Consider the following 14587-nt stretch of genomic DNA (forward strand, 5'->3'; position numbering starts at 1 on the left):
CTCACCAGAAGAAAGGACCCTTGGAAATGCTCTCTGACACTGAGACCCAAGCCTGGGAGATGCTCCAGTGCAGCCTCCCCCCTTCCCACCACCCACCCTGCCCATGAGATGGCCTGGGGGGGGCTGCAATGAGAAACCTCCATGGGGTTGGGGGGGTCTGTGGAGTCTCTGAGGCAAAGTGGTGGGTGCAAAGCAGTTTGAAGCCTTCCCTACCCCTGGAAGGAATCGAAGGGGGTCTGCAGGGTGTGGGGCAAACAGTGCTGGCACATCCCAGCATCCCAGGCTGGACTGTCTGGACACAGGGCATGGACTCCCTCATATCCAAGCCCACACAGCCAGCCCCAGACCTCTCCTGTGCAGAGGAGGACCAACAGAGGAGTCACAAGGGGCTGTTAATTGGGCATTCTGCTAATGGGAAAGGGAATTAAGGGCTTCCCAGAGGCAGCACTGGGGCCTGGATTTAGCAGCACTGTTCCCTTGGGGATTGCAAAGACAATGTAAATTCCCAGGGGGTTAAACTTGGAGAGGGCATCCAGCTAGAAGGGAGAGAGGAGAGGCCAGCTCCGTAGGAGGGATGGTAATTACAGAATTACCTGCCAGCCTTTTAGGACAATGAATGACATAGAATTTTATATAGACAAATAGAGACTTAATACAGCTGGGGAAACAGTTGGGGCAGGAGCAGCCTCTGCTCTCTGGCTGCTGGCAGCACAGAAGCAAGGCACGGAGGATGGAGCAGGCAGGAGAGGAGCTGGGTTAGAAGGGCAGAGCCAGCCCGGGAACGATCGCGGTGCAGGGCACCGGGGAGTGACGCAGAGAAGGAAGAGAGGATGGCTCGGTGAGCACTGAGATCAGTGCTGCAAGGAGCCCCAGCCCCTGCTTAGCAGTCAGGTCAGGCAGCACCAACGCTGCCCGGGCGCAGGAACAGGACACGCTGTTTTCCCTCTTGCAGTCAGCGAGCACAGGGATGCTTTAACCTCTGCACCACTGCCGGGCTGCTTCCCGAATCACTGCCTGTCCCAGACCCACAGGCACGCCGGGAGCTGTGCCCAGCACACCTGGGCTTTGCAAGAGCAAGGCAGAAGTGCTGAAGCCCAGAAGAGGCTGAATGGCAGCAAACCTGAGAGCAGCCTGCAAGCCTGCAGAGAGCTGGCTGCCTGCCTCTCCCCCGGGACCGGGGGTGGCTGAGCCCTCAGAGCTGGGCATTTCCCTCGCTCGCTGCCACATCCCAGCCGGCAGCCACCCTCCCCACAGCCTTTCCAGCCTTTGCCAGTGCTGGGAAACACCAGGCTTCGCCGCTTTTTGTTCCCGTGCGGGCTGCCCGCTTCGCCCGCTCCTTGTCCCGGCTGCTTCCCGGCTCTCCTTGGCAGGGAGGGAGCTGCCAGCCTGCCCGGCCCCGAGGTCGGGGTGCCGGGCTCCCCATTCCAGCCGCTGCCACTGGGAGACATCGCCTGGGTTCCTTGGAAACGCTGCCGAGTGGGAGCTGCCACTCAGGGAGTGAGTCACGCTGCCGGGCGGGCGAGGGTGGCTCGCTGGCACGCCCGGCACTGGCTACCACTCGCCCCCCGAGAGCTGCAGTGACAGCGACGCGGGGCACAGAGCCAGGGTCTCGCCATGGAGTGGCGTCTCCTGCAGCTGGGTGAGAGCCCCACACTCCCACCCTGCTCCGCTGGGCTGGTGGCTGTAAAAGCACTGCAAAGCCATTCCCCAGGGCTGCTTTTCCATGCCGCGGCATCAGGGAGAGAAGGAGCGGCCCTGGGAAGGCAGATCCTGCAGAGATGGAGACCCTGTGTCCCACTGCACTGGGACATCTCCTCCCTCCCAGCTCGGAGACTTGGGGACTAAGGGGAAACTGAGGCACGGGGGGGGGGAGGAAAGGACTTGCAGCAGATCACTGATGGTGCAGAAGCCCAGAGGCAAAAGGCTGTTCTGGTCCTGCTCATCCCGGGGGAGGCATCCCCCAAACCACAGGGCAGCAGCCCAGCCACTCCCCTTTGGAAACCACCTCCCTGCCGGGCCTCAAAGATAGCACAAGCTCCTCAAAACCCGATGGGATGATAAGCACCTCTTCTGAAAGGGAGCAATTACCACAAAATACTGATTATGCAAATACCTTGGTTACCAAAATGATGTTCCCTGAATTCTGAGTAGGAAAGAAAAGAGCTGTGGAGAAAATTTGTTTAGCCAAGAGCTGCATCACATCTATTTATAGTGCTGAGAGGTGGAGAGGGACCTCCCTGGGCAAAGGGGCTTTAGGAGGCCACCACAGCCTGGTGACCACCACGTCAGGGACAGAGATGGTGCGTGGCATTTCCTTTTCCACCCAAAACACTTCAAGATACTCATTCTCCTTGCAAGAACAAGGAAACTGAGGCACAGAAGCAGAAGGCACTTGGCCAATGAGACCCCGAGTGCAGAGAAGAGGCTGAGGTGCTGCCAGGAACAGAGCAGGGTACCCCACTGCTGCCCAGTGCCCCACACTTGCTGCACTGGGGTGGGGCAGATCAGACTTCCCAGAGCTGGAGCAGAAATGTGGAGAGAGGCAACAACAGAGAATGGCACTGGGGGAAAAATACCTCTGTAGAACACCCAGAATGGGTTGGGACAGCAGCCACAAGGCTGGTTAGAGTAAGGCTCAAGGGGAACCTGTGAGTCTCAATTCACCAGGCAGGGGCTGTCCTGCTGCAGCACATCCTCCCTGGGATGGGGACAATGGCTCTCCCCAGGCCTGGCACCACTGGCTCGAGAGCAGCAGGGCTCCGTGTGCCACCCTGCACAGCCCTGGTGTGCTCTGCTGCTCTGGGCTTCTCCCAGCCCTATCCCCTGCCACCACGGGTGTGTTTTGCAGCCCCAAGGCCTTGAGTGCACTGCACAGCTGGTGCCAGAGCCACAGGGGTGAGTGTGGCTGCCCCACTGCTGAGAGCAGTGCCACAGGCGTGGTGCCATCCTTGGCAGGGGTCCTTGGCAGGGGACCCTGACAGCCATTTCAGCTCTGCACAAGGCAGCTTTGGGAGGATCAAGCACTGACTTGCTGGGATGGAGGGTAACACACACGACACAAGGGCCATCAGGTGGCACAGCAGGGCTGGCACCATTTCACACCTGGCCACCACCTTGTCCTCAGTGCAAGGTGGGACTAAAAGTGACAGCTGACATGACACTGCTCTGCCTTAACCATACAGCTTCCCTGTGTGGGAACAGCTGCTTCTCACCGTGCTGCTGGAGCCACTGGACCCTGCCGTGGGTCTGAGCTGCCAGCACAGCACCCCTGCCCCCAGCACCTCACCTGCCCGGCAGCAGCCACTCTCCGTGTCTCGCTGATGTCACACACGGAGGAAGGGCAGCTCATGACGCAGTCAATGCCAGCAGAGCCAGCCATGAGATGCTGCTTCCTATGCTGGTGGAGCACAGAAGCCGTAAGTCAGCGGGAATGCTCTTTGCACTGATGCCAGGCAGATTTATGACAGCACAGGCACCGCTGTGCTGGTCCCAGCGTCCCCTCCCAGGAGCGGTCCCCAGCGCGAGTGTCTCCGTGGGCAGCACCCTGCCCCTGCTCACCCACCAGTGGCAGGTGACACCCAGCACCCTACCCAGTATTCCAGGGCAGGTGGGACCCATATTTTGCCCTGCTGGAGCAGCAGAGGGGGTGCTGGGCTGAGCAGACAGACAAACCCATCTGCTCCTGACGGCCTGGCTGTCCCTGCACGCGGGATCCCGTGCTGCAAGGCAGCCCCAGTCCTGCAGGATGACCCCGTCCTCCCTCCTCTAGTCACAGCCCCTCTTTGGGCACCTTCCAGCTCAGCCTGTTTGCAAACAGCCTCGTGCAGCTCTGGCACACAGCGGGAGCACCACACATAACCTGGGTATCCCTTGCCCAGGAGTTACGTGGCTCCCCTGGCTGCTGCCCTGGTGTAGGTGGCCACCCCGGGGGCTCTGGCAGCACGTAGGAGTTCAGCCCATGCCAGAACACAGAGGAGCTGCCAAGTCACCCATTTTCCATTTCCAGGGTGAAGTGCCTGCCTGAGGACCAGGACTTTGCCCATTTGGACCGTGACAGCCATTGCCTCTTGAAATCCATCTCTGGATTTGAGTGTCCCAACGACACATCCAGCAGTTTATTCCCATGCACGGGGAGAGACGAATCTCACCCTCAGTATCCCCAAGCCCCTGCCTGGCTGCCCAGGCAGGTCTTCTCTTCCACAGAAAGCTCTTTGTGGCCTCTGCACTCCTGCAAGGTCAGTAATTGCTCACAATGATGCATCTGTCCGATTTGGTTTTGATCAGCAAAAATCCCAGTTCCTCCTTATCTCCCTTGCCATCCTGAGCTCACGCTACCTCAGAATGGACAGGAAGTTAAATTCACAAAGGTAAGAAAAGCCAGATGCCTCCTGCTTGCAGAGCCACAGCAAACAGCACAGGCACCTCACAGCTCCCCTGTGACACCAGGAATCCCACCCGCTACCAGCACAGCTCCTGACTTCTCTCAGTTAGCTCTAACTCTCTTACTCCTTCCCAAAATCAAGCATCCTGTGCTCTGCTGGGCGCAAGGGGCTTGCTGGAGGTGCCAGTTCACCCAGCAGGACTAACCTCAGTTTGTACCCACTTCCCATGCAACAAGCCTGGCCTCCACTGCTACACCCTGCTGGGCACATAGTGACCAGGTGCCAGTGCCTGGTCTCTCCTCCCTCCCCTCCAGCACCCCACAGGCTGCTCCACCACCTTCCTTCTCCCCAGAATCCCAGCTCTGCTGCTGTGACAACCCTGCATCAGCCCAAGGAGCTGCCAAGCCCGTAACGTGGAGCCCTAACGCAGGCAGGGCGGGTGGCAGATCCACTCACAGCACGGCTGGTGCTGTGAGAGCAGGCACAGCACGCTGCCACCGCATGGCTTCGCACCACGGGCTGCTTATGGAGGCTGTGCAGATCTGTCAGGGGGCACTGGAGGGCCAGCCTCCAGTGTGGACAAAGTGGACTCGTTCCCAGCTGTCTGTCACATCCCAGACACACTCACTCTGCCCAAGGAAGGGCGTCAGAGCTCAAATCCTGGTGAGCACTGCCATGGCATCTCTCCTCCCTTGGGCTCAGGTTTCTGAGAGTTCAGAAACCCTGGAAGGAGCACTGCTGGCCTCTCCCACCAGCATCAGCTGGCACAGGGAAGTGTCCCAGCATTCCTTTCCATGCTTTTGCTGATGGGGATGAAGGCAGAGATCCTGCCTGCCTCCTCCTGTGACCACAGTTTTCGGCACCTGAACCCCTCAGCTGCCCACACACCACCCATCTCCCCAGGCCAACAAGTTCCAGCCTGTATTTTCACTGCCCTCAGGACAAACAGCTCAGGCATCCAGGCAGTAAGATCCTCCTCTGTTGTATTGGAACTTTTCCAGGCACCATCATGGTCCTCTGGAGATGTTTAGGGATTTTTGTTGCCAGTCCACTTAGGGACACTCACCACTTGCATGACAAGAAGCCACTAGATCCTTCCCAGACCCTGACCAGAGTGTAGTGCTGGTATCTCTGTTTGCCCCTGGGATGGAAGACACTTGCATGGGGCTGGAGAGCAACCAGCCATGGTAGAAACCACCCAGGCCCACTCCAAGCCTTCCCCAGAGAGACTTGGGTCCAACCCCAGCAGCTGGCAGGCGGGATGTGACAGCCAAGGCAGATGTGACACTGATGGCAGCTCCTGGTCCACGTCCCACTGGCACCACATCAGCCTCCCAGGGCCCGGTGCAGCAGCAGGAGGAGCATTTCCAGCTTGTGCTTGTCAAGGAATGGAGGGAACAACCTCCAAAGTGCTCCATGTGTAGGGACAGATTGCTCCAAGTGCCCGTGGACACTGCCTTCCCCCTGCTCTCTCCACCTGAAGACAGCACTGGCTGGTAACTCCCAGCACTGAGCAGTCCATGTGGGAATGCCCCCCCATTACAGCCCGCTGGGTGCAAGCGACAGCAAAGATGAAGAGAAGGGGATGGATGCTCGAAGGTGGCTGCTGACCGTGGCGGAAGTGGGCACAAGATTCAAGGGAGCATTGAAATATTGGAAATAAAGAAAGGCAGACCAAGGAAATACGACCTGAAAGAAGCAGGAGAGAAAATGCATGGCATGGCATGGATCGAGGCTGGATATCTGCACAGGGAGCCAGACCCAGCTGATCCAGCCAGTGCCCCTCTCCCACCTGTCCCCAGGTGAGCAGAGCCTGTGACACAGCCGAGCAATGCTCAGAGAAGGCGCCCAAGCTGGATGGAGGCCCCAGACACAAGCTCTCTGGGGCAGGGACTACACCTTTGCCTCCTCTCCATCTGCCCCAGTGCCCACCTGAAGAGCTGGCAGGACAGCAGTGCCCTGCAAGCCATGGCAGCAGCAGGGGAACCAGAGCTGTGGCTGTGCCAGCCTCTCCAGCACTTGTGGCACGACTGATGGCAGGAGGACATTGGTGGCACCGCAGCAGCTGCCCTTCCCACATCTCCTTCAGCGCTGTTCCTTTCCATAACTCCAGTTAATATCACAAACCTCTACCAGGAGTCTTTTCAGGCTCCGAGTTGCTTGGAAACTGCTGCAGCAACCGACAGCTGCTGCCAGGAGGGCTCAACGCCAGCCCACTCCCCAGGGCTGCCACCACGGAACCTGGTGGAACAACCATGCTCCATTCCCTGGCACGTGCCAGGAGCCAGAGGATTCAGGGATGAGCTGGGAGCAGCTTTGACACGCGCCAGGGATGAGAGAGCCTGGAAAGGCTCGAGGCTGTGAGGCTTGGTTTAGGACTTGGAGATCCCACAGCTAAAGCTTCAAAACGTTCCCAGCCCGAGGGTAAAGGGAGAGTTTCCAGAAAAACATTCATGGAAAAACGTGCTCAGCCTCACAAGATTTATTTGGCCAAATCTGGACATTGAATTCAATCATAAAGAAGTTAGAGAGAGGGTTTTGCTTTATGGACAAAGTATTGGTGTGGGCTTAATGGTGAAGTCACTGAGACCTCCATAATACTCTATGAATAATCAGGTATCTCTTCCAATTTATAGCGTACCATAAAGTGCTGCTACAGTTTTGGAGACAGCACTTTTTTTTATACTGTAGCAATGACAAAAAGCATATTTTTCTGCAGGAATGGCAGCATAAATATATTTATCCACTGGCCAGAATTCTGTGGTATACTTTCCTCTCTAATGGCTGTACAAACATACATACATCCCAGATTTATACCCAGATTTTCCATACTTTGCTTTGAAATTTGCATAATATGCGAAAATTTCTATATAAAATGGGGAAGAGCACGGAGCTGCTCCTGCCAAACCAGCCGCTGGAATTCGGCACTTCTCCGTCTCGCGCCGCTCGTGTTTCCCCACAGTGACGGTACCCTGGGGATTCTGGAGCTGCCTTGGGGATCCCACCTTCCAGCTCAGCACTCCCAGGGAAAAGGAAAGCTGAAGGGGAGGTGGATGAGGACCCCAGTGCAGGAATCCCCAAGGGAAGAAGCGTGAGGGGAGTAGGTTCTGCCAGTGCTGGCGAAGGCATCTCCAACACCATCCCACCTGACAGCTTCCTCCATCGCCCCAGTGAAGCACTGCCTTTTCTTCTTGAAAAAATGTTGTGGAACTAGAAGTCTGATTGATATGAATATGTAACAAAGCTGCTTTATTAATAGCAGCTGCATTATCAGTTTGCTCCCTGCTATTGGCAGGAGATCTGGGACAATATGTGGTTTGAACACTAAAGAGAAATGCATCCCGCAAAGGCAGCGGCTGCGAGATAATTTCATTTCTTTTCCTGTGGAGCTGGCCAGGGTGACACAGATGCATCACATCGCTCTTCCTGTCTGGTCACGGGAGCAGGCTCTGGGGTGGCTCCACAGTGTGCATGGTGCTGAACACACCCACAGCCATCTGCAAAAGGATTTATGTTCAGCGCCCCCAGCACAGGCAGGAGACACCCCTCCAAGCCAGGGACCACCACAGCCAGCTTTAACCTCTGCAAATTGAGGTCATTTGGTGCAGAGCATCATGCAAATCTCCCTGGCACGCCTAATAAACTCCCTTTGCAGTTTGCTTTCCTTACTCCCCCTATCACCACCCTGGAGGCATTAATGAAAACAAGATTACAAAGGAGATTGGATTGGACATATATCTGGTGTGCTATTTTAGCTGTAAATTATGCCAGCTTCATAAAACCCCAACTGTTCTTTCCCGAGATCCCTGCATAGATTGGCTGGCTAAGATCAAGCAACCAGCGCTCGCTGCGGGCAGGCACTGTCTAGAAAATCGCTGAGAGGGTCCAAACAGGAGCAAGATCTTACAGTGCTACATATCCACACACATTTATACGCATGGAAACACAGGCATGACAGCCAAGAGCTTCCCGTGCCTTCCCACTGATCAGCTAAAGTGACACACCCGGGTCTTACAGGCCCCTACCCGCCAGGCTTTGGCGAGCCGACCCTGCAGCTCATCTGTGCTGTTTCAGCTGCCTGTGATAACGCTGCTGACACTTCCCTCAGCCTCAGCTAATCCCAGGAGAGGGCAGAGTGTCAGGCAGCACGGTCCAAAGCAAGGCTGGACGCCAAGTGTGGGACATGGGGCCGTGCTCTGTCACAGAGTGAGTTAGCACACGTGGCGAGGTGAGCAAGGCTGGCTGCTGTGGCAGGCACAGGGCTCCCAGCCCCAAGCTGGGCAACAGGGTTCTGCAGCAGCAGGGAAAAACTGCCCCAGCCCGAACTTTGCTACAGCAAAGCCGGCAGGAGGCTTTGCAATTCTTCTCATGAGCATCACTGTACCTTGGCTGTGCTCCACGACCCTGGAGGACAGAGCAGCCAGGGCTCCAGCGCCCTGAGCTGCTCCAGGGAGAGCAGCAGTGCTGCACAGAAGGAAGGACACAGCTCTGATCGCACCCAGCTCCAGTCCCTGGCCCTCTCCTGTCTGTCCCCACACGAGGGGCTGGCTCCACGCTATGCAGGCATGTGCAGTGCAGGCGCCTTGGCAAACAGGGCCTTGAGCAGCGAGCCACGCACGACCCGGCTGCTGCAAGCACTCTGCCACCTCCGAGGGACAAGGGCCGCTCTGAGCCCTGAGGGAACAAAGCCAGTGAAACCTCACAGCCCATGGGAACCCTCCTGCACCCACTGCCCGTTACCTGGAGGGAGACAGCTCGAGGGCAGCGGCACGCTTTGCCTTTCCTGAGCAGGCACGGCAGCCAGCTGCCTTCCCTGCCACTCTGCCATGGCTCCACCTGCTCAGAGCTCAGCCAGGAGCCACCACACTCCCCACACGTGTCGGCTCACAGCCTGCACTGCCAGCCCAGAGCTGGACACAAGGCAATGCCCTCCCTGGCAGGATGGGTGCAGCCTGTCTCATCCATCCATCCTCTCCAGCCAGTCCCTCCGGGTGATGCTACAGCAGACTGAATTTTGCACATCTATCCCAAGTCTCCCACGTGAAGGATCCCTGCAGGGTCAGTGACCTTTGAGGAGACCACACAATTTGTGGGCAGACATCTGCACGTGTTCTCCAAAGGCAGAGTCCAGAAGGCTCCCTGCAACCGCGGAGGCAAAGCAAGCTGGCAGAGGTCCTGCGTCACAGTGCCACGTGTCAGGAAGAAAGGGACGTGTCTTCAAGAGTGGTCAAACGTGAAAGGCCCATAACCAAAGACCTTGGGGTGCCTCGCCTTGCTCTCCGATGGAGAGCTGCATCTTCCTCACATGGACTGACACGTGTGTCCCTACCTGCAACAAACCATCTCTGCACGTCCCTCTGTGCCATTCACCAGCAGGAGCTGGCACAGGACTCGCCTGCGTGTGCATGTATCTATTGATACAAAATCAAGCTTCCTGGGCAATCAATAATGCTATTTAAGAGATAAGTCTTGCTATTGACTTGCTGTTGAGCCCAGCTCTTGCTTAATTTGAAAGAGAGGGAGAATGACGAGGGGGCTCAGAAGTGTTCCCAGCGTCACCAGGCATCTGTGTGCATGCTCAGGCTGTGCAGGCAGGGTGGAGGGGTCAGGGATGGAGGCATGGCAAGGCATGGCAGTGCTTTTTCCACAGGGGGAGGATCCATGCACTCTTAAGGAGAAAAGGCCCATCTGTGAATGCGTGTGAGCACTCGCAGTACCGAGCAAAAATTAAATCTGGGCGCGCTGTTCCCTCAGTGCAGCTGTGGCTGCACCAGATTTGAGGCTCCTCTACCACCCCACACCCAGCCACGGTGTTCTGATCATCTCTTCAAGTGGCATGAAAGAGCTTCTTGACTGCCAGATCCTCAAAGGTGGCTCCTGGCCATTATGTCTGTCCTGGCTGTAGAAGTCTCTGCTCTGGTACATGTAGGGCCTCTCCCAGCCCTCTCCTGGCTCTCCATTTTCAGGGAAGACAACTCCCACCATAACAGGTGAGAGCAGAGGATGAGCAGAGCTCACTCAGCCTCACAGAAGGCTGTGAAGCAGCTATCCCTCTCTTCCCTGTGGAGGACAGCCAGCCAAAAGGATTCATATCCAGCCAGACCAGAGATTTCCAGCCCTCCAAGAAGCAGGGAGCTGAACACACCCCGAGAAGGAGCCGCAGAAGAACAAAGACTCTGTTTTAGGTGGATCAAGTGGAAAAAGGTGTGTCCTTCAACAAGCCAGAGGCAGCTTTCAGCTCACAGTGCCCAAGGCCACCGCTTAGATGAGCTGTATGACTTGATGGTGCCATTTTTCCTTCCACGCTCCTAAGTGCTTCTCCCTGCCTGATGTGGATCCATGTCTCTGTCCCCTGCTTTCAAAGCTGGAGCAGCCCAACAGCACGGGCGCTGTGGATGGGGCAGAGCACACCCAAACAAGCCCTGCTCTGTCAGGGAGCAAAAGGTCCCGTTATGTCAGCTCATCTCCCTCCTCCCATTGCAGCCTCTGACATCACCCAGGGATGTCTGGCAGGGGAAGGTGGCATCAAAAAGCCTCTCAGCCCTGGGAGATTTGGGCTGTTTTCTGCCCCACGGTAGGAGAGATGCGAGCAGCCTTGCTGCCCCAGTGGTGATGGGAGGACTCCTTCTGTGGAAGACCCTCAGATGATCTGAGCCTTGCTCCAGCCAGGCTGGAGACTCCTCAAGGCAGCACCCAACTTGACCTTTATCTAAACGCTTTTTTTCATGACAAAACCACGGAGCCTGAGTGCTGGAACTGCTCTGGCCAAGGGCACAGAACTCATGGGCGTGAATCAGGAGGGAGGCTTGTTACTGATTTCAGTGGGGGGGAGGAAGGACCAGTGCTAAGGCAAAGCTGAGGGCTTGAGGCTTTGTCCTTCAGTGTCAGGGTGCAGCCACCAAGCAAACGATAAAAGCATCTTCCTGCTGTCCTGGGGCTGGCATTGGAGGTAAAATCCCAACTCTGCAGATCCAAGGGCAAGCCCCAGAGCTCTGCTCAGCCCCAGCACTGCAGGTCAGGAGCTCCGGTGGTGAACATGAAGGTGGCTGGTGCAGAGAGCATCTTCTCTCCCGACTGCTTCCCACTCAGGGACCTTTCCTGTGCCAGACAGGGCTTTATGCTTCTCAGTTCCAGTTCAAAGCTCAGGTTGCCTTGGTCTGAGGCAGAAATGAGCTCCAAGGCTCGCTACAACCTGACTGTTGTTAACTGCAAGCATATGGCTGCCCTCTGCCTTAGGAAGATTGAGGCCAACAGGTCCCTGTGCAGCCCAACACATGTTGTGGCACCTCTTCCCTTGCCCAGCCTTATCTCCAGCACTGCACCCCAGTGCTGGAGAGAAGTGCCCCCTTGCAGAGAGGGACCAGGCCTGAGCCCACTTCAGTTGCATCCCCACTGTGCTCCCCACACCTGCCGCTGTGCAAGAGGACGTGGGTTTGCATCTGCTCCACGGGTCCATCCTTAACAAGTGATCCCAATTCTCTTGAGCTGATAAATCTTCCTGGGCAGCCGAGTGAGCCGCTGGCAGCAGCACTGGCCCTTGGGGACAGCGCCGGGGACCTCACACCAGCACAAGCCACATCAGCTGGGGCTACTGCAGGGACAGTGCTTGGTGCCAGCAATGCTGAAGCCCCGGGAAGGGGCAGACACTCTCCAGCTGTGGGATACTGCTGGCTCAGTGCTATCCACGGTGGAGCACCCAACCAGCAGCACCCTGTGCCCCCCTCATGGGCTGGTCCTGCAGCAATGCTGAAGTTGTGGCTTCCAAGCGGAGCTGCAGCACAGTGGCTGTTGCCATGCCAATCAAGTGGGCAGCTGGCACGTTGAACTGTCAATCCAGGAGAGCGGCCCCGCTACCAACCCCTGCCAGGGTGTCCCAGGGGGCCGATTTCCCCCACAGGCTCCTGCAGCAGCAGCACAGAGCGCGAGGAGCTCAGCTGCTCTCAGCGCCAAGCACTCCTCCAGGCAGGCAGGCAGGCAGGCAGCCCCACAGCGGCCAGAGCCAGTCCCCACCACTGCACAGCCCTGCACTGCCACAGCCCAGCTCCAGCCAGAAGCTGCTGACACACGTGAGCAAAGGCTGGTCCCCGCTGTCCTGGGGGCTGCGAGGTGACAGCCACAGTGGAAGGAGACAGCAGCATGGCAGCAAACGCAAGTGGAAGTTCAGCGTCACGGGGGTCCTCAGCCGGCAGCCAGAGAGTGGGGGGCTGCAGGCTCAGCCGCAGGCTGATCCTCCAAGGCACGGGGACACGGCACTGCCCGGGCAGGAAATGACCACAGGGGACGTCGGAGCCAAAAAACCTCCGACTTGTTACGAAGAAAAACGGGATGCTGTTCTGTTTGCTGCTCAGGTGCAGCAGGAACTCCTCACTGCAGGACAACATGGATGCCAGCAGCTCGTGGATGGGTATGGAGGGCTGCTAAACCCGGGCAGCACCCCGCCAGGGTCTGTGCCCAGAACAGAGGCAATGCCAGCCCTCCCCTGCACTCAGCACCTGCCTCCTCCCAAAGATGAGCCACAGGCTCAGCTTCCCTTGGGCTTGTCCCAGAACCACTCTGCCCTCGAGGCAGTCTCATGCCAGCAGAGATTCTGGCACACAAGAACACACATCCCAGCCCACCCTGGTCCAAACCAGCTTTTCTCTCCTCGACCTTTCCCTTGTGGACGTGGGGAAACTGAGGCACCAGAAGGCTGAAGGTGGCACACAGCTCTCTGGTTGTCATCAGAGAAGAGGAAGGTGAGAATGTTTTCAAACTGCACTTCCTCAAGAGCAAGGCACGTCTCTCTACCAGTTCTGCTGCCGACAAGGAGGAAAGCTCATCCCATCCAAATTGCTCTAAAATAGAAAAATGAGGAAAAACAACCAAACCCAAACAAGCCTCGAGCCAGAAGCCAAGTGCGTTTATCTCCGTTCCTTCAGCTCAATCAGCCACACTTCATGATGGCAACTGCCATGATACCAGACTAACAGCAAGAACATTGTCACCCAGGAGCACGCCAAGGTGACCTGAGGGGGAAGTGGTGGAGATCCCTGCCCCGAGCCCCACTTTCTCCGCTCAGCCTTCCCTACCCAGGGCCCGCCATGGGCGAAAGCCATCTCAGGTCCGTGCGGTGCCCAGCTGCACCGATCCGATCCAGATCACGCGAGCCCCTCCAGCCGGATTCCTCCTCCCGTGCATCACGGCGCGTACCTTCCGCGGATGAGAGGGCTACCGAGGCAGCGACGGGGACACGGGGCAGGAAGGGGCTACCCCGTCACCACCCCGGCACCAGCAGAAGGCCACAGGCGCAGGAGCTGACCCTGCGGGCTGAGCCGCCAGCGGAGGACGAGACAGAGCTGTGCTCCAGCTCCTCCTCGCCAGCGATGGCTTCTGGGCACCCCGCGCCCGGGGAGCCGGGCATCCCTTGTGACACGCCGCGGGGGAAGCGGAGCGGCCGGGCACCGGGACGCGAGGAGGTGCCGGGGAGGGGGCGGCAGCTCCCGCCTCTCGCAGCGCCCTCGGCGCCGCCGGAGCATCCCGGGGCGGCCGGCGAACTCCCCGTGCGGCGCGCAGGACCGACGGGCGTCCCCGGGCACCGCTCGCCCCCGGCAAGGGCTCACCTGGGCTCCGCCGCCGCCGCTCCCTCAGGAAGCGCCGCGGGCGAGGCGGGCGCGGCGGGCGGGCAGGGCAGGGCTCCCGCAGCCCCCCGCCGCCGCCGCCCCCATGGCCCGCCGCGCTCAGCGCTCGGACGGGGCCCGCCGCCGCTGCTGCCGCCGGCCCGCAGCGCCCGTCCCCGCCATGCCGGCCCGGCCCGGCCCGGCCCGCTGCTCCCGTGCCCGCGGCGGCGGCGAGCGCGGTGCGCGGTGCGCGGCTCTGCGGGGCGAGGGCGGGCGGCGGCTCGGCGGGGCGGGGCGGGACGCGGGGCGGGCGGAGGCGGGCGGACCCCCCTGGCCGGGGGCTGCGGAGCCCTCCCGCCCCCGCCCGGGAGCGGCGGGCATCGCCCCCGAGTCCCTGCCGGCTGCGCACGGACGGGCACTCTCGGTGCGGACCGGAGGGCCGGGAGTCCGGCGGCGGTCACGGCAGGAGCCCCTCGCCCACCTCCTCACGCCCCGCGCGGTTGCGCCCCGGCCCCAGCCGCGGCAGCTCCGCGGTGTCTCCCGCCGGGTGTCCCCGCTCCAGCCCCGCGCCGCTGGAGCCGGCCCGGCGGGCAGGCACCGCAAACCCCC

The 14587-nt window shown here is 59.0% G+C and overlaps 1 protein-coding gene across 4 annotated transcripts in view; it reads right to left on the reverse strand.

Moving 5' to 3' along the window:
- Nucleotides 1-14054, reverse strand: part of FRMPD3 (FERM and PDZ domain containing 3) — a 58826-nt gene extending 44772 nt beyond the window's left edge. For 2 of the 4 annotated variants that reach the window (XM_053955991.1, XM_053955989.1), the window contains exon 1: nt 13982-14054. The gene's annotated coding sequence lies outside the window, so the exon portion shown is untranslated. The remainder of the gene's footprint in view (nt 1-13981) is intronic. The other 2 variants (XM_053955992.1, XM_053955990.1) reach the window with 2 other exon arrangements.
- Nucleotides 14055-14587: the final 533 nt, after the last annotated feature.

The sequence above is a fragment of the Vidua chalybeata genome, chromosome 14 (assembly GCF_026979565.1).
Source record: "Vidua chalybeata isolate OUT-0048 chromosome 14, bVidCha1 merged haplotype, whole genome shotgun sequence".
Lineage (NCBI taxonomy): Eukaryota > Metazoa > Chordata > Aves > Passeriformes > Viduidae > Vidua > Vidua chalybeata.